At 45.1% G+C, this 24,043-nt stretch overlaps 1 protein-coding gene and 1 pseudogene across 2 annotated transcripts in view; both read left to right on the forward strand.

The window, feature by feature from the left end:
- Positions 1–24,043, forward strand: part of CDH20 (cadherin 20) — a 1,428,111-nt gene that overhangs the window by 603,779 nt on the left and 800,289 nt on the right. The gene's annotated exons all lie outside the window — the stretch shown is intronic.
- LOC138481486 (cyclin-Q-like) lies at positions 10,825–12,310 on the forward strand (annotated as a pseudogene).

Consider the following 24,043-nt stretch of genomic DNA (forward strand, 5'->3'; position numbering starts at 1 on the left):
GTCCCCATTTGGGACGGACATCATTATGTCATGCCCAGCTCTCGTGAAATGGATCACTGGGCATGGCAGTGATTTCTGGTGTTTAATGGAAGGGGTGCTTCCTCAATACCCATTATATACCAGCCGCCACTGGCAGTTGCTTTTCCCAATGTGGCTGTAGATTGAAAAATGAAAAGCTACAACTCCGATAGTGCAAAAGCTAAACATTGACCTGGCTGAGTTGTATCCTTTTGGATGGGTCCACTTGATAACTATATATACATTTTTTTTATGAGTGACACGTACCCAACAACATGAAAATTAGAAAACAACAGAGCCTGTAATGATCACCAGTACGGCCCTGAGATACACAGGGATCATTGATTTGGTAAAACGGATCAGCCAAGTTGGTTCCCTGGCCTCAGCAGAATGGGCATGCCCCCACTTAGGGTAAATAAGCCGCAGCACTGGTACTTCAGCAGGGCATACCACAGTTGCGCCCACAATTGATTTCTGCTTCATCCTCATTTCCTGCCTACTCATAGAATGCATCCTGCAGCAGAACCAGAGGGAGAGGGTGTGGTGTGATCAGGGATCCACAGCCCACATGCGTAACCAGTGATAATGTCACCGTGATAATGGCCAGGAGGTGGCGACATTTCCCTACAAATGCACCCTACAGACAATCAAACACTTTCCCCAAATATTCTAGGATTGGAGTTAATAATATATAATTATATCCCTCCAGAATTATTTTTATTTATTTGGATTTGTAAAGCGCGCAACAGCTCGAGAGCATCGTGGCGCTGGTTACATAAGGGGGTGAACAACTTAGTTACATAGGTAGCAGTAAAAGAGGTCACAACTTAGTTACAAGGAACAGAAAACAAAACTGAGTTAGAATATTTGGGGAAAGAATTTTAGGGGGTCAGGAAAAGAAAGTCACCTACCAAGCCACTTTGTATCACGTGGAGCCCCCACAGGCTTGCTCGTGAGCGGTAACCACCATGGCCACTTCGGCATCGCCTCGGTCATGGGCAGCAACACCCTTGAGGAGAAGCCTGTGCTGGGCGACGCCAGCCTGAATGGGCCTGTTAGCAACATCAGCAGCTTTGGCTGCCCAGAGTCCCTGCGCACACTGATCAAGGTCCTCCTCTCCATCAACGAGATGGCCAGCAATGCCTCAAACATGGACGAGACCTATACATTTTCAACTTTTCATTGTTAAACGAAATCAAAACAAATCCTTGCTTGCAGGGATAATGGGAGGCGTGAACCATCTGCGAACATTAATTAAGTTGAAGGTCATTTTACTTCGCTGGCAAATATTAAATGGTGCTGTAAGGATCCGCAGACATGAAAATCAAAGTGTGATTAGAACGTTGCGCTGCAAAACTATTAGGAAGAACACAGCATATGCAGGCAAAATCCAGCCTTCAAATTTTGGTGGACACAGTGTGTTTGATCATAGGCACAGAAGCAGCTGTGCCTCATTCATGCTTGCTGCACAGTTAGCAGTGGTCTAGCAAAAAGGTGTTCTTTCCCTGTTCCTGCTGCCCATGCATACATACGGAAAATCATCTTTAATGCTCATTTTTCTGGCTCCACGTGCCAGAAGTGTCAGCTCGAGGCCTAAATTAAATGTTTGGGATTTGTTTTAAATGAATGTCCAACGTTAAACTGGCACTGAGAGGAAAAAAAGATTCCCCGCTTTCTGTGTAGAACGAGGGCCTGGTGCCAGCTCGTCCTGCACGGCTTTCCTGTGCTAGTGAGTAACTCTGGCCAGCTGTAGCTGGCAGTCTATAGGACTGACCGGGGCATTTGATCTTGACCTCTCCTTGACTGCTCGGCTGCAAATCTCTGCACTTCCTGTGACGAATCAACTTCACCAGTGGTCCAGGGATAGGTTTCTAAACCATCAATCAGCCCCACGCCTCTAGTACACCAGACGGGATCCAAACAGATTGGAAAAACAAACGAATGACAAACCCTCCTTGTCCAATTTTGTAAGTGGATGGAATGGCAGGCTTATCTCCGCAAGGTCGGGATCGTTGGTTAGTTGCAACACAGCGAAAATACAATTATCACCCAATGATAAAAAGGAGTGTCCAGTTAAGGTTGTATAAAAATGTCTATTTTATTATTATCACAACAGACAGTTCTAGCACACTCCAAAATACAACCCCCCCTGTAAAGGAATGCGTAGGACAGACAGTTTCAAGAAGGAAAGGGGATGCACTCTGGATACTGACAGGAGGGTAGTTGGTAATACATCACAATAGTTCAAGGATACTTGATTTCAACAGAAAGGGAGCAATGGGTCATAAAATGTCACTAGGCGGCTTTAGAGATGTACCAGGGGACAGAACTACAATGTACCTTGTGCTTATAGAAGTTATTCGTGCTTGACAGTGTAGAATCGGTTTCAGGGCACTTTGCAGCTTCTGCGACAGAGTTCAACATGGGAGACAGCTCTGGGTATCAGGCGAGAGGCAGTTGGGCGAGCAAGACTGGACAGATGGCTGCAGGCTACACAGCAGCTTGGGTCAGGAATCGTTGTCTCAGTGCTGGTTGGTGGGTTTGAAGCACTGATCGAGACATCTCGGACGATGTTAGCGACTGCTCCATGACAACAGTCAGCGTTGCAGCCGGTTGCAGCTCGAGAGGCTCGACTGGCTCGAAAAATGTCCTTTAAGGTGGACGTTGGTTGATGCTTGTCGATGCACTCCTCCTAGCTTCTTTACTGGGCTTGTGTCATCCTTTAAGGTGGAGGAGAGTGTTGCAGGCACCAACCTTTCCCTGGGTTTGGTTCAGAGACTGCCTGGCACTTCCCACCTAGGAAGCTTGCTGTAGGGCATTCTGTGTGCTGGCTGGGTACCGGTTCGGGAGCTGCTGGAGGGTCCTCTTTATTCAGTATCTCCCTCTGTACCCTGGGTGATGTTTAGGGAAGTGATCTTGCTTCCCTCTTTGAAAATCCTGTCCTTCCTTCACTGGAGGAAGCTGTAACTCAGACTCTACCTTCAGCCAGGACCCAAATGAGTCCATCTTGTTACTCCTTGCAAAGTCCTCAGATGATCTCCCCAGAAGAGGGGCTTGACTCTCTTTTACAGCCAAATGGGCCCCAGTGCTTGATGTAGGCTAAGCCTACTTTAATGAACCAATCCTGGGTCCCCACCAACAATCTCCTGTATGCTTGAGGTTATAACCATAGTGCTTTGCAACAGAAAAGGTAAAGGGGTGAAAACATGTAATACTAAGTACCACCCATCTTCCTGTCTGTTGTGGATCAAAGGTTCTCCCTGGGTAAATTAGCTCTCTGTGGTTCCTGATTAAAGCGGCAGATCTCCCTTGAAGCTGTGGCAGGACCAGACTTTTGGTCTCAGCCAAACCACATACTCATACCTTCTGAATGTGGTATCATGCGGGGATGACTACTCTAAATACATAGTTGCAGACATGACAGGTCACTGCCCTTGATACTGAGACGTGGGAACTGGCTTCAGGCTGACACAGTGCATATCAAAGGTTGTTGGGGTTTCCTGTCTCCTTGGGCCTGTTTGAAGTATATTCCATAGTATGTTAATTATGTTAATTGCTGCCACCATCTGCAGAGGTTAAACAAACAGACAGAGCCGATCCATGGAGCCTTTGATAGTTAATTAGGCTGGGCATAGCAGGTGGAAGGTTTTGACCCTCCCCCTTTTGCGATGCATCATGTACTCCACCTGTCAGATCCCAACTAAATATGACAGGGTGGACTGTGCCTGAAGGCTGTGTCCACCCACAGTACACAGGTCTACGTGTAGGTGGTGCGGTGGGCATAGGAATATGTGTGCGGATTAGCCCCAGACATTTTTCAGAAGTCGATCTACCATCATTCAATTTCATATAAAATTCCAGAAAGGCCCAGGTGAGCACAAACCCACTGTGTGGATAGTCGAATTCCTCACACTTCCTCTCACCAGTGTCAAGCCAGGACCTCACTCAGCCTCAGATGAACTGCAGATAGACAGCAAGTCGCTCAGAAGAGTGGATCAATGAGACATACTGTTGCACATTCTGTTCCTAAGGTGAGAAAAACTGTTTTCTTAGTAGGGCAGGATGGGCCTGCAGGCAAACTGAAGTCTGACCCCTTCTTAAGGAGCTGCACATGCTACCCCTTAAGGCATGCATCATGTTCAAGACTCTCTGTGTCAACTACAAAGCCCTGACAACCAAAACACAGCTCTACCTGGCCATACAACTCAGCATCTCTGAAGGCCAGTGCATCACCAGAAGCCACAACATTGCTGAGCTGGAAACAAAGAACTGCAAGAGGAAAACCAGGAAAAAGTAATGTTCATACTATGACACTGGTTTCTGGAACATGTTACCAACACAGACAAGACTGATGCCCTCCATCATACACTTCAGGAATGGTATGAAAACACTACTCTGCTCCGCCTCCCCTGCTCCCCGTCCATCCCAGCAACTCTGCTGTCTCTGCACTCTTGCATGTAACCCGCCCTGGGGACAGTCCCCTAAGAACGTGGCTTCCCAGCTAGGTTTGCACCTTATTAATCCTATACATACATCCCCACATGCACACATACAAGTCTGCACTAAAACACTTACTACATCTAGCCAGTATTTTATTTTTCAAAAATGTGCTGGAAGTCTTTTTTAACGAAAGGCAATGTTGTCCACACACTTTAAAAGTAACTTTTCTATGTCCTTGGACATGGGTGCAGCACTCTGAGAGACACAGTCACTCAGGGAAGCATCTCAGCTTTAAATGGTCTGCTTGAGTATGCAACATGTATCCCTCAGAATGCGTGTCTGTCACTCATTACAGAAACTCTCCCATGATACCTGATATCTCCCAACTAACTGCCTCCCGATACCTTTATAAAGGCACATATGCCGGCTCGGACTGGCCTATAGGGAAATAGGCATATGTCCGAACCAAAAACACAAAATTCTGGTGTAGGTCCGTTTTTATGGTCTAAGTGGGCCACTTTTTTGGCCAATTTGGGCCAGTTTGGGGAGTTATTTCACTCTGCGGCTTATAGTTTTGACCAGTGTTCCTGAATAAATATTCTTTCAAATGCAAAATGTGCATCACACTTCATAAAAAAACTCCGCCTTTGGTACTATTGAAATAGTTTCACAAAATGTATGAATTGCCATTTGCAACTGTGGGCCACTTTTTCATTGGTTCGCGAGACAGTTTTTTGGCCCAATCCGACCCTGCACCTATGAAATGAATGTTGGAATCAATTATCTATGTTTCACAACGTATACAAGTGATAGATCATCTGCTATTGTTTGTTATTACTTTTCTTTTTTTTTTTAATTAGACACATGTAAGTAATGACAATTGCAAACAAAATGTGGGCGGAGAGATCACAGCAAGCTTGCAACTGTAAAAGCACAACACACACAAATGAAGAAGCAAAGAAACACATAGAGAAATAATATCACAATTATTCAGTTTTCTCACCTCCGCAGATACCGTCACCAGACCACAACTCAGTTCCCCAGTGTGCAATTATAACTTTTAATAATGATGACTAATCAGACCCCAGCGTGGCAGTTACCTGGCTCAGGAGCCATAATTGACATTCTGCTCCGGAATGCGGGCACCTTTCCTCTGTCGCACCTTGATTGCGTGGTTTCAGAGGATCAGTAGGGAAGTATAATATACGCCTTCTCTACAGGGAGGGGCGTTATCTGTTATACTACTTGTGCCTCCAGCATGCATAAGGCCTGACTTTTTGAATCCATCCGTTGTGCGCTTTTGGAGTGAGTGAGTGACTGAGTTAGTGAGTGAGCGGCCAGCCAGTCTCAGAGACACTCAATTACACAGCCGGCTGTTTCAAGTCCATATCACACACAGTGGTGCAGTTCATGCGCCTACCAAATCTGAGGAAGCGTCACTGGCTCATTGTCAAACAGAAGGTTCTTGAGGTTTTGAAAAAAGTGTAAATAAGGGCCGAGTCCATTTTCACGAAGGTGCACTTTTCAAGAAAATACTTTCACATTTAAGCAGAAAAAAAACACAGTGAAAAGCAAACTGCTGGTACAATAAATGCATCTTAACCTAGGACCATGTGTTATAATCCAAAATAAGCACAATCTCCCTAAGAAAATAAATCCAACAAAGATGAAACCCGATGATGATCTGCAGCAGCACAAGGACATATTGTACATACAACACACTTTTATTTGTATAGGTATATATTTACCCCATTCATATATTTTTGAAATTACAATTTGTACATATTACACTTTTCTTGAAATCACCCCAACACAACATGTTATTACTACTCTTGACCTTTTCTAAAATAATGTAAAATAGGCCTTCGTGTGAGAATCCCAAGTGCTGGAAAAGCAGGTGTTATTATTACCCAGGAAGCCTTGCACAGGATTCAAACTGGCAAAGTGCTGGCTGGCCTCATGCAGGTGGCAGGCACCTAACGTCTGAGCTATCCACCCAGACATGGAACGCAAGTGAGACAGGGCAGGTGCTTTCATTCAGGGCTGTGTATTGGGATGCTGTGTTGCTCAATAAGGAAGTTGCTGAGCACCCACTTGGATAAGATGTTTTAGTTACACCAGAAGCAGCTTGGACGCTGTTTGATAACTGCAATTTCTCATTACCAGTTATGTGGGCAGGTTTTGGTGCCAGAGGTGGTGAAGGACTCCTCAAGGGGCGCCGTTCAATACTAATGCATACATTTCAGCTGCAAGAGGGGAACATCAACACCTGAAAAGAGAGCCGGAGGTAAGCCCATCCATACAGCCGCACCGCTAGCTCTGCTACCACCCGTTATCATTCATGTAGACGTTTTTGAAGGCAGAAATGTCTGTTTTGAATCGCTGTAATATGCCGACAATGTAGGTAATGAGCAGCTTTCTGCTGAGCAGGGAGGATAGCTCAGGGGCAAAACGCTCGCCTTGGAAGCAAGGTTACGCGAAGGAACACAGGTTCGATTCCTGGGTCCACGCTAAGTAACCTCTGGGTATTAAGCACGTTATAAATAACCAATTACAATTGCAATTAAATCATTGTCTAATCAGGAAAGGAGAGCCCCAAAAATGTCTGATTGTCGGGGATAAACAGTTTTACAAAGACAAGAAAATGATACTGATTAGTCAAAACAGCCTGAAAGAGTCACAGTGTATTGTAATATGGTGGTGGTAACCTTGTCACGCGCATTGGTGTTTGCAATTCAATTTGCAATGTGATATGCCCAGTGGCATTTGTATTATGGTTGTATGCATCTTCATTAAATAAAACAGCTATCTACTTCACACCTGTTGTGATTGGCATTTTGCAGTCTGAATTTTGTTTACATGGTATTATGACCCAACTTTGGGGAATTTATTTAAAAGTTATGAGTTACAAATATTTTTATTCATGAGTATCATTATCCTTTCTTTGTAAAACTGCAATTAAATCATTACCACTTAGGAGCTGTTTTTGAAGAAACTTTTAGCTCATTTAAACCGCCTTAATGTGACATGGGTTGAGATAAAAGAAACAAATGTGCCACTGGTCGTGCTACAGTCGACTACGTAGCACTCCACAAATACCAGAATGCGTGCCAATACCACACCTACTTTCGATTCCACTAGTATTATTCTCCTAGAGGTTGTTAGTGCCGGCCATCTTGCTGTTTCGACATGGGATGGTTGGAAGTGAAAGGGACGTTGACCTGGAAGTAGGGAAGGGCAGGCGAAGAGAGCGATTTAACTACTTGCTTAGAGCAGGGCTTTGACATGCACCTCTTGGTGGACTGCAGTCTTTAAATGTAATGTGGAGTTCATCCCCCGTTCCAGGGGCTGTAACAGAGGAACGGGGGGAGAAGGCCATTAGCACCCCAGGTTGCCAAAGCGGTAACCCTAGGTGCTTAAAGAAAAGGGTTTTCCTTCCTGCAAAGGGACACGCGTGGCTTTCTGTTGTAGGAAGGAAAATCCTTTTCCAGGATGGCCACCAGGGAAAGGGAATGCCAGGCTCCGTACGAAGCCCCTCTTCCCGTTCCATGGCAGTCAGCGGGAGGCGAGGGGAAGCAGTAGATGCAGCGGCGGCCCCCGCTGCAAAAAGGTAAGTAGTGTGGGTGGGCGAGAGAAAAATAAATAGAGTGTTAGAGGGTAGGGGGAAGATGGCGGTGGGGGAGCTGGCCGTCAGGCAACTTGGAACACAGGCTTGTACCGGTGGTTCGAGTCTGCGTTCCTAGCCATCAGATTGGCTGGCTCCCAGCACCCAGGTGCTAATGTTTAAGCATGCACATCATTGTGCCTTTGCTTGCCTTAGATCCAGGACCACTAACAGTTGAATTGACCGTATGAAAGGCTGGTGTTCCCCCTAGGGATATTTTTCTATAACCGACTCCGTATGTGAGCTTTGGTCATACACAGGAAGTCCCAAGGAAATATTGCTAAGGCCAAGGGCCAATTCTGACAATATCATTGGACTATAAATCCAATGGCTATAGATTTAAAAAAAAAAAAAATTTGAAATACCGTGCCGGGATAAGTTAAAGCTCCTTTAAAAGACTAGAACTGATGGACTTAAAAGTCCCCCTTAGCACCCGAGTATGAACATTGAAATGGCTTGACGTGCTCTTTTAAATAAATCTATTTCTCTATTGATTGCCTTTTAAAAATGTATGGATTTTGAGAAATGTTCTGATCGCGAGCTAAACTACTTGGCTGTTCATTAAAACGGTCCTTAAGGCAGCGGGCCTTCAATTAGCTGTATCGACAGCAGCAGCTAATGCTGTGATGACATTGAGGAAAACGGGGGGTTTTCTCTTGCCAGGTACGAGGGGATATACAGCCTGGGGGCAGCAAGAAAAAGCAAGCCATTAATTCATTTACGAAAGGGCGATAAGAAGTCAGGCGTGTCTGCAAATTGGCGTGTCAGCTCTAAGCACACACATCAGACCTGGAGCAACTTCATTATACTGCGTGACAGACTTTTGCCTTTAACAGGTGTCTGCTTTGAGACCGGTCCCTGTCATCATGAACATCAGGCCACTGCTCTGTATTATATGTGAAAGGAGTTTGATCGTGCATTTCATTTCATTTATTTATTTATTTAGCGCTAGGGACAGCCCTGCACGCAAGGGAGCGGTAAAACAGAAACAGGAACATACACGTCCAGTCAGAGAGCCAGAAGAAAGCAACAGATGTTAGAGAAAAATCAGCAAAACAGAGCAGTTTGTAGGCCACGCTCAAAGCAATCGAGAGAGCGACACGATCTCAGATCAGGCGGAAAGGCAGCCCAGCATTTTGGAGCAGCATAAGGAAAGGACCTCTGAGAAACGAGAGTCAACCTTGGCTCATGGCACAGGCAAAAGAAAGGAGTTGTTAGATCTAAGTACACTTAAAGCAGGTTGCCAGCAGAGTCCACTCGATAAATTCACTGGACTTGTGCCATATAAGCACCTTTGTGTGATAGTAAACACAAGGTTATTCTAGAGGCAACTGGAAGCCAGTGCAGGGCTTCTAGAGGCAACCGGAAGCCAGTGCAGGCCTTTCCTAGCCTCAGAGATGGGATCCCTCTTGTGAAGGCCCTCAACTGCCCGCACTGCATTGTTCTGCACTGTCTGTAATTGGGCAATGTCTCCTTTTCTACTGCCATGCAAGAAACTGGAACAATAGTCTAGCTTGGCTCCCACAAAAGCCCTAGCAATAGTGGTCCGATTATCATGGCCCCAAAAAGTTCTCAACTGCGCCAATAGTTCAAGAGAGTATGAAGACGATGAGACAAGACTACTCACATGCGTCTTCATGTTAAGCTCCTGATCCAGGATGACACTCAATGTTTTAACCCTAGGAAGTGTGGCAAATTGAAATGCATGCATAAGTGTCCAACTTGTTCAACGTGGTTTCCAGATGTATTTATTTATCAATTAATTTATGTATTTATAACATTTGTTATACGCCCAAATCTGGGGGTATCACGGCGTAGGTTACAAAAAACTTCAATCTCTGGTTACAGTGGAGTAATACCAAATGATGGGGTTACATCTACAAAACAGTATGATTTACGCAATTGATTCTCTAGTTACAGTGGGGGAATCATGGTTGCATTTAGTACAGATCTTCAACATTGTAGGTAACAGTAATGGGTACAATTGCAGGACAGATATGTCAGGGAAGTAGTATCACTAGAGTGGCAAGGAATCTGCTAGAGGTTTAGTATTAGTTAAAGAGCCATGTTTTTAACGTCTTATTGAATCTCTGGTGGGATGGCTCATTTCTGGTATTATGGGGGAGGGAGTCCCATATTTTCAGGGCCGCTACTGGAAAGCTTGTCCCCCCCGCTCTTGTGCATTTGACGCGTGGGACAAAGAGTCGGGCACTGTTGTTAGATCTAAGAGTTCTGATGGCCTTGTTATGGATGATGGCGTTATTGAGGTTGTTGGGAGCTGCCTTACTGATGCATCATTTGTGAGTAATGCAGAGTGTTTTAAAGATCATTCTGGCTTTGATTTGATGGGGAGCCAGTGAGCTTCCCTCCTAGTCTTGGAGATGTGGTCAGATTTCTTTATGCCAAGGGCTGCTGGTAGCGCTTTATTTTGCAAGAGTTTGAGTTTTGCCAGGTTTGTGTTAGAGGAACCTAACAACAGTACGTTACAGTAGTCTAACTCAGACAGGATGAGTGCACGGGTGAGCGTGATACAGTTTTGCAGGGTCAGAAATTGGCGGCTTATTGCAATAGGTTTGGATGTATAAGACGTGGCTGATGATAAAGAATGAACATGTTTGTCTGGCTGGATACTTTGTCCATGTTGCTTTGATGGCTCTTCCATGAGCTTTGGCTGGAACTGGCTTCGATGTCCATTTCAACTCCAGTGCTCATCTTCTTGACATTTTAGAGTGACACGATTCATCATGGAAGCAGGGGTGAAGCTGGGAATGCAGTCTATTCCCATTGCCACTGCCTGCACCATTTACCACAAGTTCTTTTGTGAAACGAGCCTTGATGCCTACGATCCGTACCTTGTGGCAATGTCTGCAATCTACCTGGCAGGCAAAGTGGAGGAGCAGCACCTGCGGACAAGAGATATTATCAATGTGGCCCACAGGTACCTGAATCCTGGCAGTGATCCTCTGGAGTTGGACGCCCGCTTCTGGGAGCTCAGAGACAGCATTGTGCAGTGTGAATTACTTATGCTGAGACTTTTAAACTTCCGAGTCTCTTTCCAACACCCACACAAATACCTCCTGCACTACCTGGTTTCGCTAAAAACTGGATGAATCGTCACTGCTGGGATCGAACGCCTATTGCACAAGCAGCTTGGGCCTTGCTGCGGGACAGCTATCACCGGGCCTTGTGCCTTCAATATGAAGCACAGCACATAGCAGTAGCCATCCTTTTCTTTGCCCTGCAGTGCTATGGTGTTGAGGTGCCAGCTGATTCAGAGGCTGAGAAGCAGTGGTGGCAGGTTTTTAGTGACAATCTTACCAAAACAGTGCTCCATAGCATTATCGCGGAACTGATACACATTTACACTTTGGACACTGAAATTTCCTGATGGATGATAATGTGGAATTCTGCCGGTTAAAGGTGCATGAGGCACTACCTCAATTTCTGGTTATTGAGACATGGTGCACTTCCAAGGCTGGGTCCTTGGCTGTGGTGATGCTGCGTTTTAAAAATGGTGAGATGGGTCTACCCTCCTTCACACTGGATATTTTAACAAGCATACCCGATCTAGTGTTGGCTTTGTGTATAAAACCTGAACATCTCCTGTGTACAAGAGAGGAAAGTGACGAACTGAGCATGATGAGCCTACAAATGTAATGTAAAAAGGAATTGGAAAGTATGCCAAAGCTACATTGCTCGATGGAACTCTACTTCTACATTCGGGGATCAGTGCAGGTCTCCATTTTCTCTGTGTAAAATATCCTTTGTGGTTTGCATACTTGTGCATCTCTTCCTGTGTGTGGCGGAAATATTTATGTCGGAATGCTGTATTTAGAACTGGTATGTCAAATACAGAATTGGGAGCAACTTTGGGTAGTGGGTGCACACTTGGGGAGGTGTGCAGCGGAGAACAGACGACCTATAACTACCATTGAAAATTCATGGTAGAATTTGCTGCGTTGCTATTACTCGCTACAGATGACTTTTGGAAACCTGACTGAATGCAGCAACCAAGTGTGCTAGCTAATCTCCAGCCGGCGCAGCTGATGATTTGAGTCATGGAATTTTCTTTCTTCATCATAAAAATTAGAATGTCTCGGTGCAAGAGCAGGATCCAAGAACACATTTCAATGTGAAAAATGTCTTGAGACATTTATACAATTATAAAGAGAGTCATATAAATAAAAAAAAAAAAAATAAAAAAAAAAAATAAAAAAAAAGAATGAACATGTTTGGTCATTGTTAGATTAGTATCTAAATGGACGCGCAGCGTTTTGACCTGTTTCAGGATAGGGATAGGTGTTCCATTGATTGTGATGAAGGAGTAGTCAGAGTGTAGAGATTTGATTTTGGCGGGTGAGCCTACAATGAGAATCTCAGTCTTTTCAACGTTGAGACATAAACTGTTGTTAGCCATCCAGTTTTGGATTATGATGTAGATTTTGTTTACAGTGATTGTGTCTTGCTCGTGGTTGCCAGTGATGGGGATGAGTATCTGAGTGTCATCCGCCAAGTTCTTGTAAACGACAACCATGGCATCAAGGGAAGCATACAGCAACTTTGTGTAGGCATTATAGAGGGTGGGCGAGCTGCGTGACCCTTGTGGAACTCCTATGGGAACTAGTATGAGGTCCATGGCTTCCTTATCTATGGCAACTCTTGAGGTCCATTCTGAAAGGAAGGATTTGACCCAGAGGGTGGCTTCGTGAGAGAATGTGAAATGATCAGACAGAGTATTGCATAGTTTGCCATGCTCCACCAGATAAAGCGGCTGATAGATCTAATAAGAGTAAGATACACAGGTTACCAGAGTCTCTTATGGAGTCCATTTGGAGTTTAACGTCCAATAATGCCGTTTTGGTGCTATGACTAGGCCGGAACTCAGATTGTCTGGCTCCTAGCAGATGGTTTTGTTCAAGATGGTTTTGTATTTGAGAGTAAGCAATATTGTCAATTATTTTCAGCAGAAAGGGGACTGGTGTTATAGGGCAGTAGTTTGTAGGTACTGTAGGGTCTAACGATGTTTTTTTAAGAACAGGTGTAACTCATGCTCCTTTGGTGCTGGCCGGGGTAGTGTTAGTGGAAAAGGAGGCATTGACAAAGTTAGTAATAATTGGTGTTAATGTCGGTGTGCAGAGTTTAACTAGATGGGCGGGCAAACTATCTCATTTACAGTTGGATGATTTTAGCCTGGCTATGGTGTCCAGCACCTGGTTCTGGCTGGCCTGTGAGAATTTGAATTGAGTTACTGAATTTCCATGGTCAGTGTCCATGAGTGGGGGAGGTGAGCTTTTGCTGTCTAGTCATTTTCTCTTGGCTAGAATTTTGTCTTGGAGCATATTTATTTTTGAGGCTAGTGCATTTTCTATAGTGGTGCACCCGGCTTTACTCCTGTTGGTAGGGTTGGTCGGCAGGGTGGGGTTTTCCAACTCTTTGAGGATGGTAAAGAGTTCTTTGCAATTCAAGGATGCATTATTTATATGGGTGTTTAAAGTGTTAGCTTTGTGTTCAATAATAGCAGATTTGTAGAGTTTGTTTGCTGCTAGGAATGTTTTGGCTGAATCGGCGAGGGGGATTTTCTGTGAATATGCTGTGGAGATCTTTTGTTTCGCTGTAGCGCTACAAGTTCCTCATTGTACCAAAAGTTGGCTCGTTTGGCTGACCTCGGAATTTGAGTTTTGAGCGGGGCTAAAGCGGTGATGGTGATTTTGAGACAGTTATGATAAATGTCAGCCAAACCGCTAGTGTTTGAAATTAGCATAGGATTGGGCTGCAAGGGCCTCCACCAAAACTGGGGTGAGGTTGTCTATCGTGAGATTGCGGGTGTTTCTCATTTCAATAGGACTGAGAGGTGTGAGGAGGAGGGCTCGTTTTTCTTCTGGTGTCATTTTAAAGCAGATTAAGTGGTGGTCAGACCAGTTAATTGCCATATTGGAATCAATAGAAAGGCGATTAGGCACTAATAATTCAGCAGAAAGACCACACAGCTTTTCTGGAAGTACTAGTAATCCTTTCAGCCTTAAATTTCTTATACTGTGAGGAAAGAACAATGTTAAAACAGATCAAAGAATGTTTGGACCGTGGGCAAGAGATCAGGTCTAGGCTCCTCGTGGAAACATTATGGCTGGTGACCCATTCGAGAGTCTGACCTTTGTGGTGAGTTGCATCAGTAACATGATGAACAAATCCCAGATTGGTTTATGCAGACTCAGTAACTCTTGCCATAGGGTCAGAGTCATCAGAGAGACCAAGATTAAAATCCCCCAGAAGTCAGGTTTGATTAGGTTTTAAGAAAAGACATGAACATGTTGCATAATAGAGAGCAGAAATCTGGCATTGTGGAGGGAGGTCGATATAGAAGTATAAGATTAAAGGTTGTATTATGGTCCAATAGCCATTTAACCCACAGGGTACCACAACCCAATGCTCCTAAAACCTTAGCTTCATGTATCTGTAAAGAGGCCTCGTATATGAAGGGCACTCCACCACCCGGACCTGATAACCTATCAGCTCTAACAATCGTATAACCTGGGGGGATAGCGAGAACAAGCCTACGGCCGTCTGCCTCATGCACCCAGGATTCTGTCACAGCAAATATATCACCACGCTTCTCGACAATGTAATCTGCTACCTTTGTTGCATGTTTGATCAAGGAGTGAGTATTTAACAATACACACTTAAGCTTCTTATTAGAAATCAGGCTACCACAGGATAGGTCCTCAACATCCATCGAGATAGGCAAATTAGGGTCAAAGCCGCCTGTACAAGTGACTCCTTCAGGTCCTAACAAGGAAGGTAGCACAGTACCCAACACAGTGTCATGCGCTACACTATTATCCCCAGTTAGTATCATGTTTATAACTCAACTAAGCAACAGGGCGGAGGAGTCTGAGACCTTAATAATGAAGAACTCCAGTCGCCGTTTTGGATTGGTTTCCGGTGGGTCTCTAGCACCCTTGAGAGCTTCATACGATCAGCATTGTTTATTTTATCTAGTTTTCTATAGGTGCAGTGGTTGTGGACACCTTAATTTGCCATGCACTTCTGCCTTGTCTTTTACGCGCTGTTCTATACTTTCCTTCAATGTTGTCTACCCTTCCTCCACCACCCTATTTCACCCTGTTTCGTTTCCATTGTCCCTGCTCTTTCTTATTGGCTTGTCATTTATTATCTAGCCTTCATGAGAACCTTTTCACCATTTCTCCCACCCCTGAATCCCTTCTCTTCTTTTTCTTTATTTAATTCACTAGTGAGCTCTAGGTGTATTTGTTCCTGTTTTACTTCTGCCATATAGCTTATTAGGTAAAAAGTACATTTTGAAATTCTGCATAGAGGAAATTGGGCATAGAATATTTGGGGAAATGTCTGCATACCTTTTTTGTTCGAGTCTCCACAAAGAATATTTGGGCTAGAACTACTGTGAAAAAGAAAACAAATAACAGCATCTTTTTTTCCCTGCACATCTCGTACAATTTGGGGGATTTTTTGTCTATCAGCATCTGTCAGGTTTGATTTGCCTGATCAGATTTGTAAGCGTTTCTTGCCTCATCTAATTTTTGCATTATAAGTGTGCCTCGTCGTCTCGGCCACATGGTGTACAGCACCAGCCATTCATCTCCTCCCTTCCCCCGCAAATGATAGGCTAATACTTAGAGGAACTCTACCGTGGTTTCAGACTGACACATCTGCTCTACAGGAGAAATGCAAAGCCAGAAGGCACAGAAAATCCACTGCCCCCAGAAATCAATATTTCTTTATCCTCCTCCTCCAGATGTACGCAGAGCTGTTCTGACCCCTCTCTTTGCAAACTGGGGCAAAGTTCCCCACCGGTCCAGCCATAGACCAAGTTAAATGTCAAATGTTAAATGTTAAAGGTATTTGTACCGCGCACCGTCACCAATGGAGTTGGTCACGAGGTGCTCTGGCGGATCTGCAAACGAGAAAGTGGGATGGGTTAGTAGGTGAAGCGGGAGTAGGATAGTGATAGGTGTGGTGTTCTGTTGGCAGCTTCAACTCGGTATACACCGGGTGCTGAGCTTTGGTGCGAGTGTCGGATCGAACTCAGTCCTCTTGTGCTGTTGGTGCGGCTTATGTGTTGTTGCAGTGTTGTGAAGTGCGTGCGGGTTGTTGTGCGAGAGATGGTTGTGTGAGATTTTTGAGTGAGTTAAGTCTGCAGAAATGCTGAGTTTTTTTTTAGTGGGTTATATGAAGTTTAACATGCTAACATTCAGAGCTGTGGCCGAGTGTGGCGCTCGCCAATCCTCCCAGTCTCATCAGGGTGGGCGAAGGGTTTACCCCTGGCAGGGTTTTAGGTTTGTGTGAAGTGCTCCCTGTGCTGTTCTAACGCGCTCTGTAAGTGTTCTAAGTCATCCTCGCCGTTCTATTCTAGCGAGCTCTGTAGGAGTTCTAATGCTGATGGATTGATTAGTGTGGGTTGGGTGACCATTCTCCTCCTTGGGTGCCGGAGCTGGATTTGTGGTCTCCTCTCACAGACTTTCTATCTAAATGTGTCTGCTGGGGGTTTTCGGTTATGGTACGGCCGGGAGGCAGTGGATGAGTCGTTTAGGGGTTTTGTCTCGGTCTGAGTATGTGATCAGGCTATGGTGACCTCCCTTTGCTGCTATTTCCCATAATATCTTATGGTCTGGCGTGGGGTCCATTCTTTGGGTTCTGTGTATGTCCATTTTGGGAGCGACCGAGGTTGGTGTTATTTTCATCATTGTTTAACGGGGAGGGCATTCTAGTGCGTCGCTGTTGTATTTACGCTGTGAAGAGCCATGATTGGAGGAGTTTCCTGAATGCTAGGTGGTTTGTTGTGTTCCGTATATTCTTAGGTAGGTCACCAAGTGCTCATGTAAGAGACTTACATGGAAAGTGTGCAGACTGCGATGGCATGAAGGTATGCCCCCGGTTGGAGTCCGCTGGCGTACTGGCTCACGTGTCTACTTCCCGCCCTCACTCAGCGACCAGGAATGCCCCCTACCCTTGCCTACTAAGGGTTTGCTGATCTGACGCCGCCTGCTTCCGGAATCCTGGAACCTTAGATTGTCAGAGTCAGGATGTGGCCTATGTTTGGAAGATGTGTTTGCCCGGGGCGGCGCGATTTATGACTGAGTTGTGAATTGCTGGGGAAAACACCAGAGAAAGTGTGCAAAAGCCAGATTCTACTTTTGAAGCACAGATAACTGAAGCACAGATAACTGATGAATGATTTTCCTTAGTTTGCAAAGGGACTTCTTGAGTATGATATGATAGGTTATTTATAACGCACTTAATACCCAGAGGTTTCTGATCGAACCTGTGTTGCTCCGTGTCGTCTTGCTTCCAAGGCGAGCATGTTGCCACTGAGCTATCCTCCCGAGACGAAGTAGAGCTCGGTAGCAGTATGAAGCTTTTTGAAAATGTATCTTGTTAAAGTATGTCCTCAAATAATGACTCAGTTAGGCACGCATAGCCGACTGCAGCTCAGGGTATTCCCTCAAAAAAACGAATGACAAAATAACGAGGCCGAAAACGCTGAATTATTTTAATAAAATTTCTTTACTTCTTTGCACTTTTTTCATAAAAAATGGATGGGGCATGTAGTAATGGAATACATTAAGGTTGGGGGGAATGTTGGGGAATGCAGGGGGGTCTCACCTGCATTTTTTTTTTAAGTGCAAAAAAAACACGAACAGGCATTTTGGAAATTCGATTTAAAAAACATCGGCTTTTCCGGCCTCGTTATTTTTTATTTGGTATTTCAACATAGAACCCAGCTCATACATTACATGCCACGCATATCCCTACTGTTGACAAAACCCTTTCCCACTTCCCAGGGCGTTCTGCTGCTCTGCGTCGCCGCCTCATACCAATCCCCGTACTGTCCTTTTCGGTCCTAAAGCCTGGGTCCGATTTTGTGGCTGTTGTGTCCTCTCCACCTTTGCACGTTCCACTTCAGTGTAAGGTGCTTGTCTTTTTTCCCCATAAGTGGTGTGACCGTCCAGAAAATGTGTGAGAGCTGGCTATTTGGCGTACAAGAACCAGATCTTGGCGGTAGGCCTCTCCACACTTCTACCCGATGCCTCTCACTCCCTTACTGGATATTATGTCATGAATGATAATCTGTGCCCCCCTCCACACATTTTGTAAACAAGGGTCACATGATCCTGACTCCCATGGTCAAATGCCTTCTTTCAAATTAGTCCTTTCTCACTTTCTAATTCATATACTCTGCCTGTTTGGGTGGGACGGCAGCTCACTGTGTGAGGAGGGAGGGCAGTATGTTTCCACGCAGAGAGGAGCGAAACCCTCAGTTTTCAAGACCTCCATGCGGCATGAGCAAAATCACACAAGACCCTCAAAGTGTGAATGCAGATGTGACTCCGCCCCCAAGTCCATGATGACAGCCGGCTGCACAACAACAGGCAGCTTGGGAGGTGTTCCTATGGAGTGCTGCTTGAACTTAGAAATTTCATTTTCAAATATTTCGGTTGATGGCTCGGGCCAAGAGCACTTAAGTGCTGCTGTTACCACTCTTTGGATTAAACATACTAGCGCGTGACCAGAGGTCACAGAAACAGTGGTAGTGGGGGTACCAAGAGGAATGCTGAGGGTGGCACTGCAACCTCGGGCGATACCCATTTGACATTCATGCTCTATGAACATTCACATGGTTTCCAAGGACAGGCAACGGAGGGTAAAGATTGCACTGGGGGTTGTGGCAAGACGTGTTTTTCCATGAGCCCCTAAACAGAAGGCATGACAGTGACACCTTTCCCTAGGGAGCCCCACGTGTATCGCGCCTCTGGCAAAGGGCGGGTGGCAGCGCTGTGCAGCCGGGCAGTCTGTGGCAGAAACCCGTGCGGCTTCCAGCCAAAGTGGTGCCATGAAAAGGGAGCAAAGAAATCAAAACACTCTTCACCACGCCGTAAAGGTAGGTGAGAGCTGGTTGTTGCTGTGCTTTCGTGCCCGGGTGCCTGATGGAATCCAGACCTGCTCGGTGAAAAGGGAGGGAAACACTGCATGGCCTATGGCTGAGTCGGCCATGTTTAAGGGGAGTTCCATTTCGGCTAGTGCAGGAAGGGGGTCAAAGGTCATGCTGGACCCGAGGAAGAAAGCAAGGCTCAGGTGGGCCTGTGGAGTCCCCAGTAGAGAGACCATTGACTGGTAGTGCGCGGCAGAGCCTGTGGAGGGAGTCGGGCACCAAGCGCTGCCTAGGGATACTAGAGTGACAAGGCCGAACTAGAGACGCAAAGATAAGTAGGAGGCTTAGAAAGGTAGATCCAGAGTCTAGCACAGGTAAACCTTTGCTGTTTGACATAGTCACCTTCTGCTAAACCTTTGACTGAGCTTCCACACTGTACTAGAGGGTAGACATTATTCTGACCAGTGATCTCCCTAAAACTGCATTCAGTCTTACCACAGCAGTCTGCATGCCACTGTGTCCCCACACATTGCAAAGAGTACAGTTCCCTCCAACTTACACCTCCATTTAAAGTACTTTAGTGCACGTTGCAGGAATTGCATATTGCAGGGTATGGCCCCTTAATAAGGAGAGCAAGGCAAATGGGTGCCCCAGACAGAGTCTGCTGGCACAGCCCGTTATTGCCATGGGGTTAAATGATATGAAACAAGGGAAGCAACTGAATTAAATACAGACAAGGCCGAATGCAGGGAGACTTCTGTCCCTTTTGCTGCTGCTGCAGATTGACTTGTTGGGGAAGTTGCCAGAATGACCTGCAGTTCCTCAAGGGTCCTTGTCCGCTTGCTCAGACAGGCGGAGGCAATATGCCCACATTTAAATGATATCTGAGCTGGGCTGGGCTAGCAACCCACTGTGAATGAGGAATGTCAGAGATACTCAGGTGGGCATGGACCACAACCCTTCACAACAGTGTTTGCCCTCCCACCCCCCCCCCCAACCCTTGATCCCCTCTCCATCACTGCCTGTTAAGGTCCCAACATACATTCACAGTGCTGTGCCTTATAATGCATGCCCTCCCATCCAGCAACTCTGTATCCCCTGTTACTAGCAAATCAGGAAAGGACTCCTTAATGTTAGCGCCAGGAGGATAGCTCAGGGGTAATGTGCTTATCTTGGAAACAAGACAACACAGATCAACACAGGTTCGAATTCTTGGCCTGTGCTTAGAGAATGGCCTCCAGTATTGAGCACGTCATAAAAGATTAATTAATTCATAAGCCCTCCTGATATCCATATTTCCTGCTCTTTCATCAGGCATTGTCTATTGTTTGGCACCTATCGAACTTGCGCCAGAGACTTGGCTGCTTCTCGCCCCACACTCAATGTACAGACAAGCAACTGAGGTGCGGCATGATTAAGCAGCCTTCCATTGAATTCATGGAAGACAAAGAAGGGCTAGAGTTCCTGTGCCTCATTACGAGGTGGGCGCAAATGGATACCGGGCACCGTTAAGGACATTGGTGCCGGTAATCCCTTTGCGCCCTATTCCGATGTCCCTTAGCGGGTCCCTTTCTTAACACCTGGTTTTACTAGGCGTTATGGACGGGGCCCGTTAAGGGACTTCAGAGCTAATAACGGTACCGCAATTTGCGGTACCGTTATTAGCACCTTCCCATTGAGCCCTATGGGGGCTGAAATGGGAATGGGGGATGGCTTTTTCAATGGGGACTTACCGGTCCCGCAAAAGTCGGAATAGACTGGTAAGTGCCCATTGAACGAGGGCGGACTCGGTACCTGTATTGGAGGTGACTACCTTCAACCTCGGAATGAGGCCCACTGGCTTATTTTGACTACACCCATAAACACAAAAAAGCAACAGTTTGTCCTTACATTTGTTCCTTTGCTGGTTCGGCCTCTCTTCCTGATAGGTGACATTGAGTTTTGATTCTTAGAATTGAGAACACATTTATGCTATATTATACTGTGTGTCAAAAATATGCCTAGGAGAACATATTTAAAGAAACTCTGATTCAGCCGACAAAAACGTTCTGAGACTTGCTTTGGGGTTCAGACTGTGCGGTTTGGGCCAGGAAGGTCAGTGAAGGCAGGTGCACTTAGAGTTCATGATCAGTTTTGTAGGCAGAGGTAGGAGGTTTCTGGTGAAGTTCAGTGAACACTGAAAAATGAAAATTGAAATGGGTTTCAGCTGAGTGAAGTGGAGGTTGAAAAAGTAAAAAGGATTTAATCGAGGGGGGAGCTAGAACAGTGAAGAAAAAAAATATAGGCTAGTAGGTCTTTTATGAAAACCCCACAGTTGTTTGGTGGCTGGACAATTACCCTGAGGGGACTGTGACTGAGTGTGCCACATGTTTGTGACTAATGCTAGGAAAGAGAGAATGCCCTTCACCACCTTCGGTGATGCAGACAAATGTGACATTTCTTGTGTCAGTATCTAAGGTGGAGAAAATCCAACATATTGCTATTCCGTAGCTATAAAGCAGTCGGCCATCTTGTTGTGACTACTTAGAACACAATTCTAGAGATTAGAAATCTCAAGTACGTTCAAGGCCAGAGATAGGACTCAGTGACTATCATTCATTGTGCAACACGTGTCACATTCTTGTGGTAATGTTATGAAGGGGAGGGTCCCAGTGGTCACCTTGTATGACATACACACAAGTGACCTTTCCTGTGAGTGACTAAGGCAGTGAAAATCCCAGGGTTGGTGGGAGGCCGGCAGGAGACTACCATTTAGTGACTGTCACTGAGCCTGTCACAGCAGGAAAGAGAAGAAAGGCAAACGTAACGTGTGGCTTGTTTTGGGGGCGTGGAGGGAGGACGGGGAAGGAGAAGGGTTTAAGAAAAGAATCAAAGGTGTTCACAAAGAGTTTCACAATGGATTTCTCAAAAGGTTTTCACAAAGGTTTTATTTATTTATTTTTATTTTGCGTACAGGATGGAAGGTAAGAGAAAGGATTTAAAAATCGCAAGGGATGTCACCAAAGATTTCTCAAAGGTGGAGTAAGAATTTAATAGACTTCACAAAACTTGCACAATAAAAAATAAGATGTCATAAAAAAGGAATATGTCAAAAAGAGCCGTAGATGGCTAAAGCATTCGTTCTTCTGCTATCTTCTTGTATAATTGATATGAAAGGTTATTTATAACGCGCTTAATACCCAGAGGTTTCTAAGGGCAGACCCGGGGATTGAACCTGTGGTGCTCCGTGTCGTCTTGCTTCCAAGGAAAGCACGTTGCCATTGAGCTATCAGCCCTGTTCCTCCATGTTACAACCAAGCTCTGCCAATAGATAAACCGGAGGTGAGCGGGACCTTTAATATCAGCTCCAAACTGCCATAGAGATTCTAAGGCTCTGATTGGTCCACCAAATCTCTCTGTTGTGAGGATCGACAGTTCTGATTAGCCTGATATTTTCGAGGCTAACCGTCGAAATCACACACGAGCTAATGTGTGATCTTGGTCCACTGGTGAACCGCATGAGCCTGCTGAATACAGGGCGCGATTTGTTTTGTGAGTACGGAGAAATTGAAAGAAACTGAATGCAATTGGAAGCAATGAATTCTTGACTAAAAGTAATTTTCTGTGAATGTGTGCAAACAGTCCAAATAAGATACAGTAAAATACTTAAAGGAAAAATATGTTTTGCTCAAAAAACATGAGCTTAAAAGCAAATAAGCAAAAGTCTCATTATTTTAGTATTTGAAAACACGAAATCGAGCTAAGCAAAAAAGAAAACCCTTTCGACAAGGAGCTTATGTTTAGAGAAGAAGGAAGGTTGAAAAGGTACTTGAAGGCATAGACATCATTTGGATGAGGCGGCTCCAGGAAGTGTCAGCAGGTGTCCGCAGGGGACGCCAAAGAAGCCAACAGACACCGGGCACCGACAAAACTGTAAGTGCTGGCTTGGGTGGGACGTAGAGCAATTACTCTGCTCCTGAAAGCTCCTGCCACTCTAACATACCTTTCAATAGCCTACAGTCTAATGATAACTAGTACAGTAGCCCGAGAGAACCACACAAATTAGCCTGCGCCACCTCTGAGCAGAAGTGTGAATGTTAGCATATGCCACACCTGATGGAATCTCTAATAGCCTCTCTTTGAAAGCAAATCTAGACGTGTACCTGTCCGCGAAAGTTGATTTTGAAGTACTTTAGAAGCTGAATTCAGACATATACACAATTGCATTTAGAAGTTTTGACCAATAGCCTGTCTGAGAAAGTTGAACCCAATTGCATTCAGGAGTGTACCCAACTGTATTTAGAAGTAGCTCCCAAGTGCACTTATAAGCTGTGACCAATAGCCTCTCTGAAAAAGTTAAATTCAAATTGCACCCAGCTCATTAGAGGTGTGCCCAATTTGCCTCTCTGTGAAAAGTTGAACTAAGAAGTTCATTTAGAAGTGTGCCCAATTTGCCTCTCTGTGAAAAGTTGAACTAAGAAGTTCATTTAGAAGTGTGCCCAATTTGCCTCTCTGTGAAAAGTTGAACTAAGAAGTTCATTTAGAAGTGTGCCCAATTTGCCTCTCTGTGAAAAGTTGAACTAAGAAGTTCATTTAGAAGTGTGCCCAATTTGCCTCTCTGTGAAAAGTTGAACCAAGAAGTTCATTTAGAAGTGTGCCCAATTTGCCTCTCTGTGAAAAGTGGAATTAAGAAGTTCATTTAGAAGTGTGCCCAATTTGCCTCTCTGTGAAAAGTGAATTAAGAAGTTCATCTAGAAGTGTGCCCAATTTGCCTCTCTGTGAAAAGTGGAATTAAGAAGTTCATTTAGAAGTGTGCCCAATTTGCCTCTCTGTGAAAAGTTGAACTAAGAAGTTCATTTAGAAGTGTGCCCAATTTGCCTCTCTGTGAAAAGTTGAACTAAGAAGTTCATTTAGAAGTGTGCCCAATTTGCCTCTCTGTGAAAAGTGGAATTAAGAAGTTCATTTAGAAGTGTGCCCAATTTTCCTCTCTGTGGAAAGTGAATTAAGAAGTTCATCTAGGAGTGTGCCCAATTTGC

Source organism: Ambystoma mexicanum, chromosome 5p (genome assembly GCF_040938575.1).
Source record: "Ambystoma mexicanum isolate Mex_15411 chromosome 5p, UKY_AmexF1_1, whole genome shotgun sequence".
Classification (NCBI taxonomy): Eukaryota; Metazoa; Chordata; class Amphibia; order Caudata; family Ambystomatidae; genus Ambystoma; species Ambystoma mexicanum.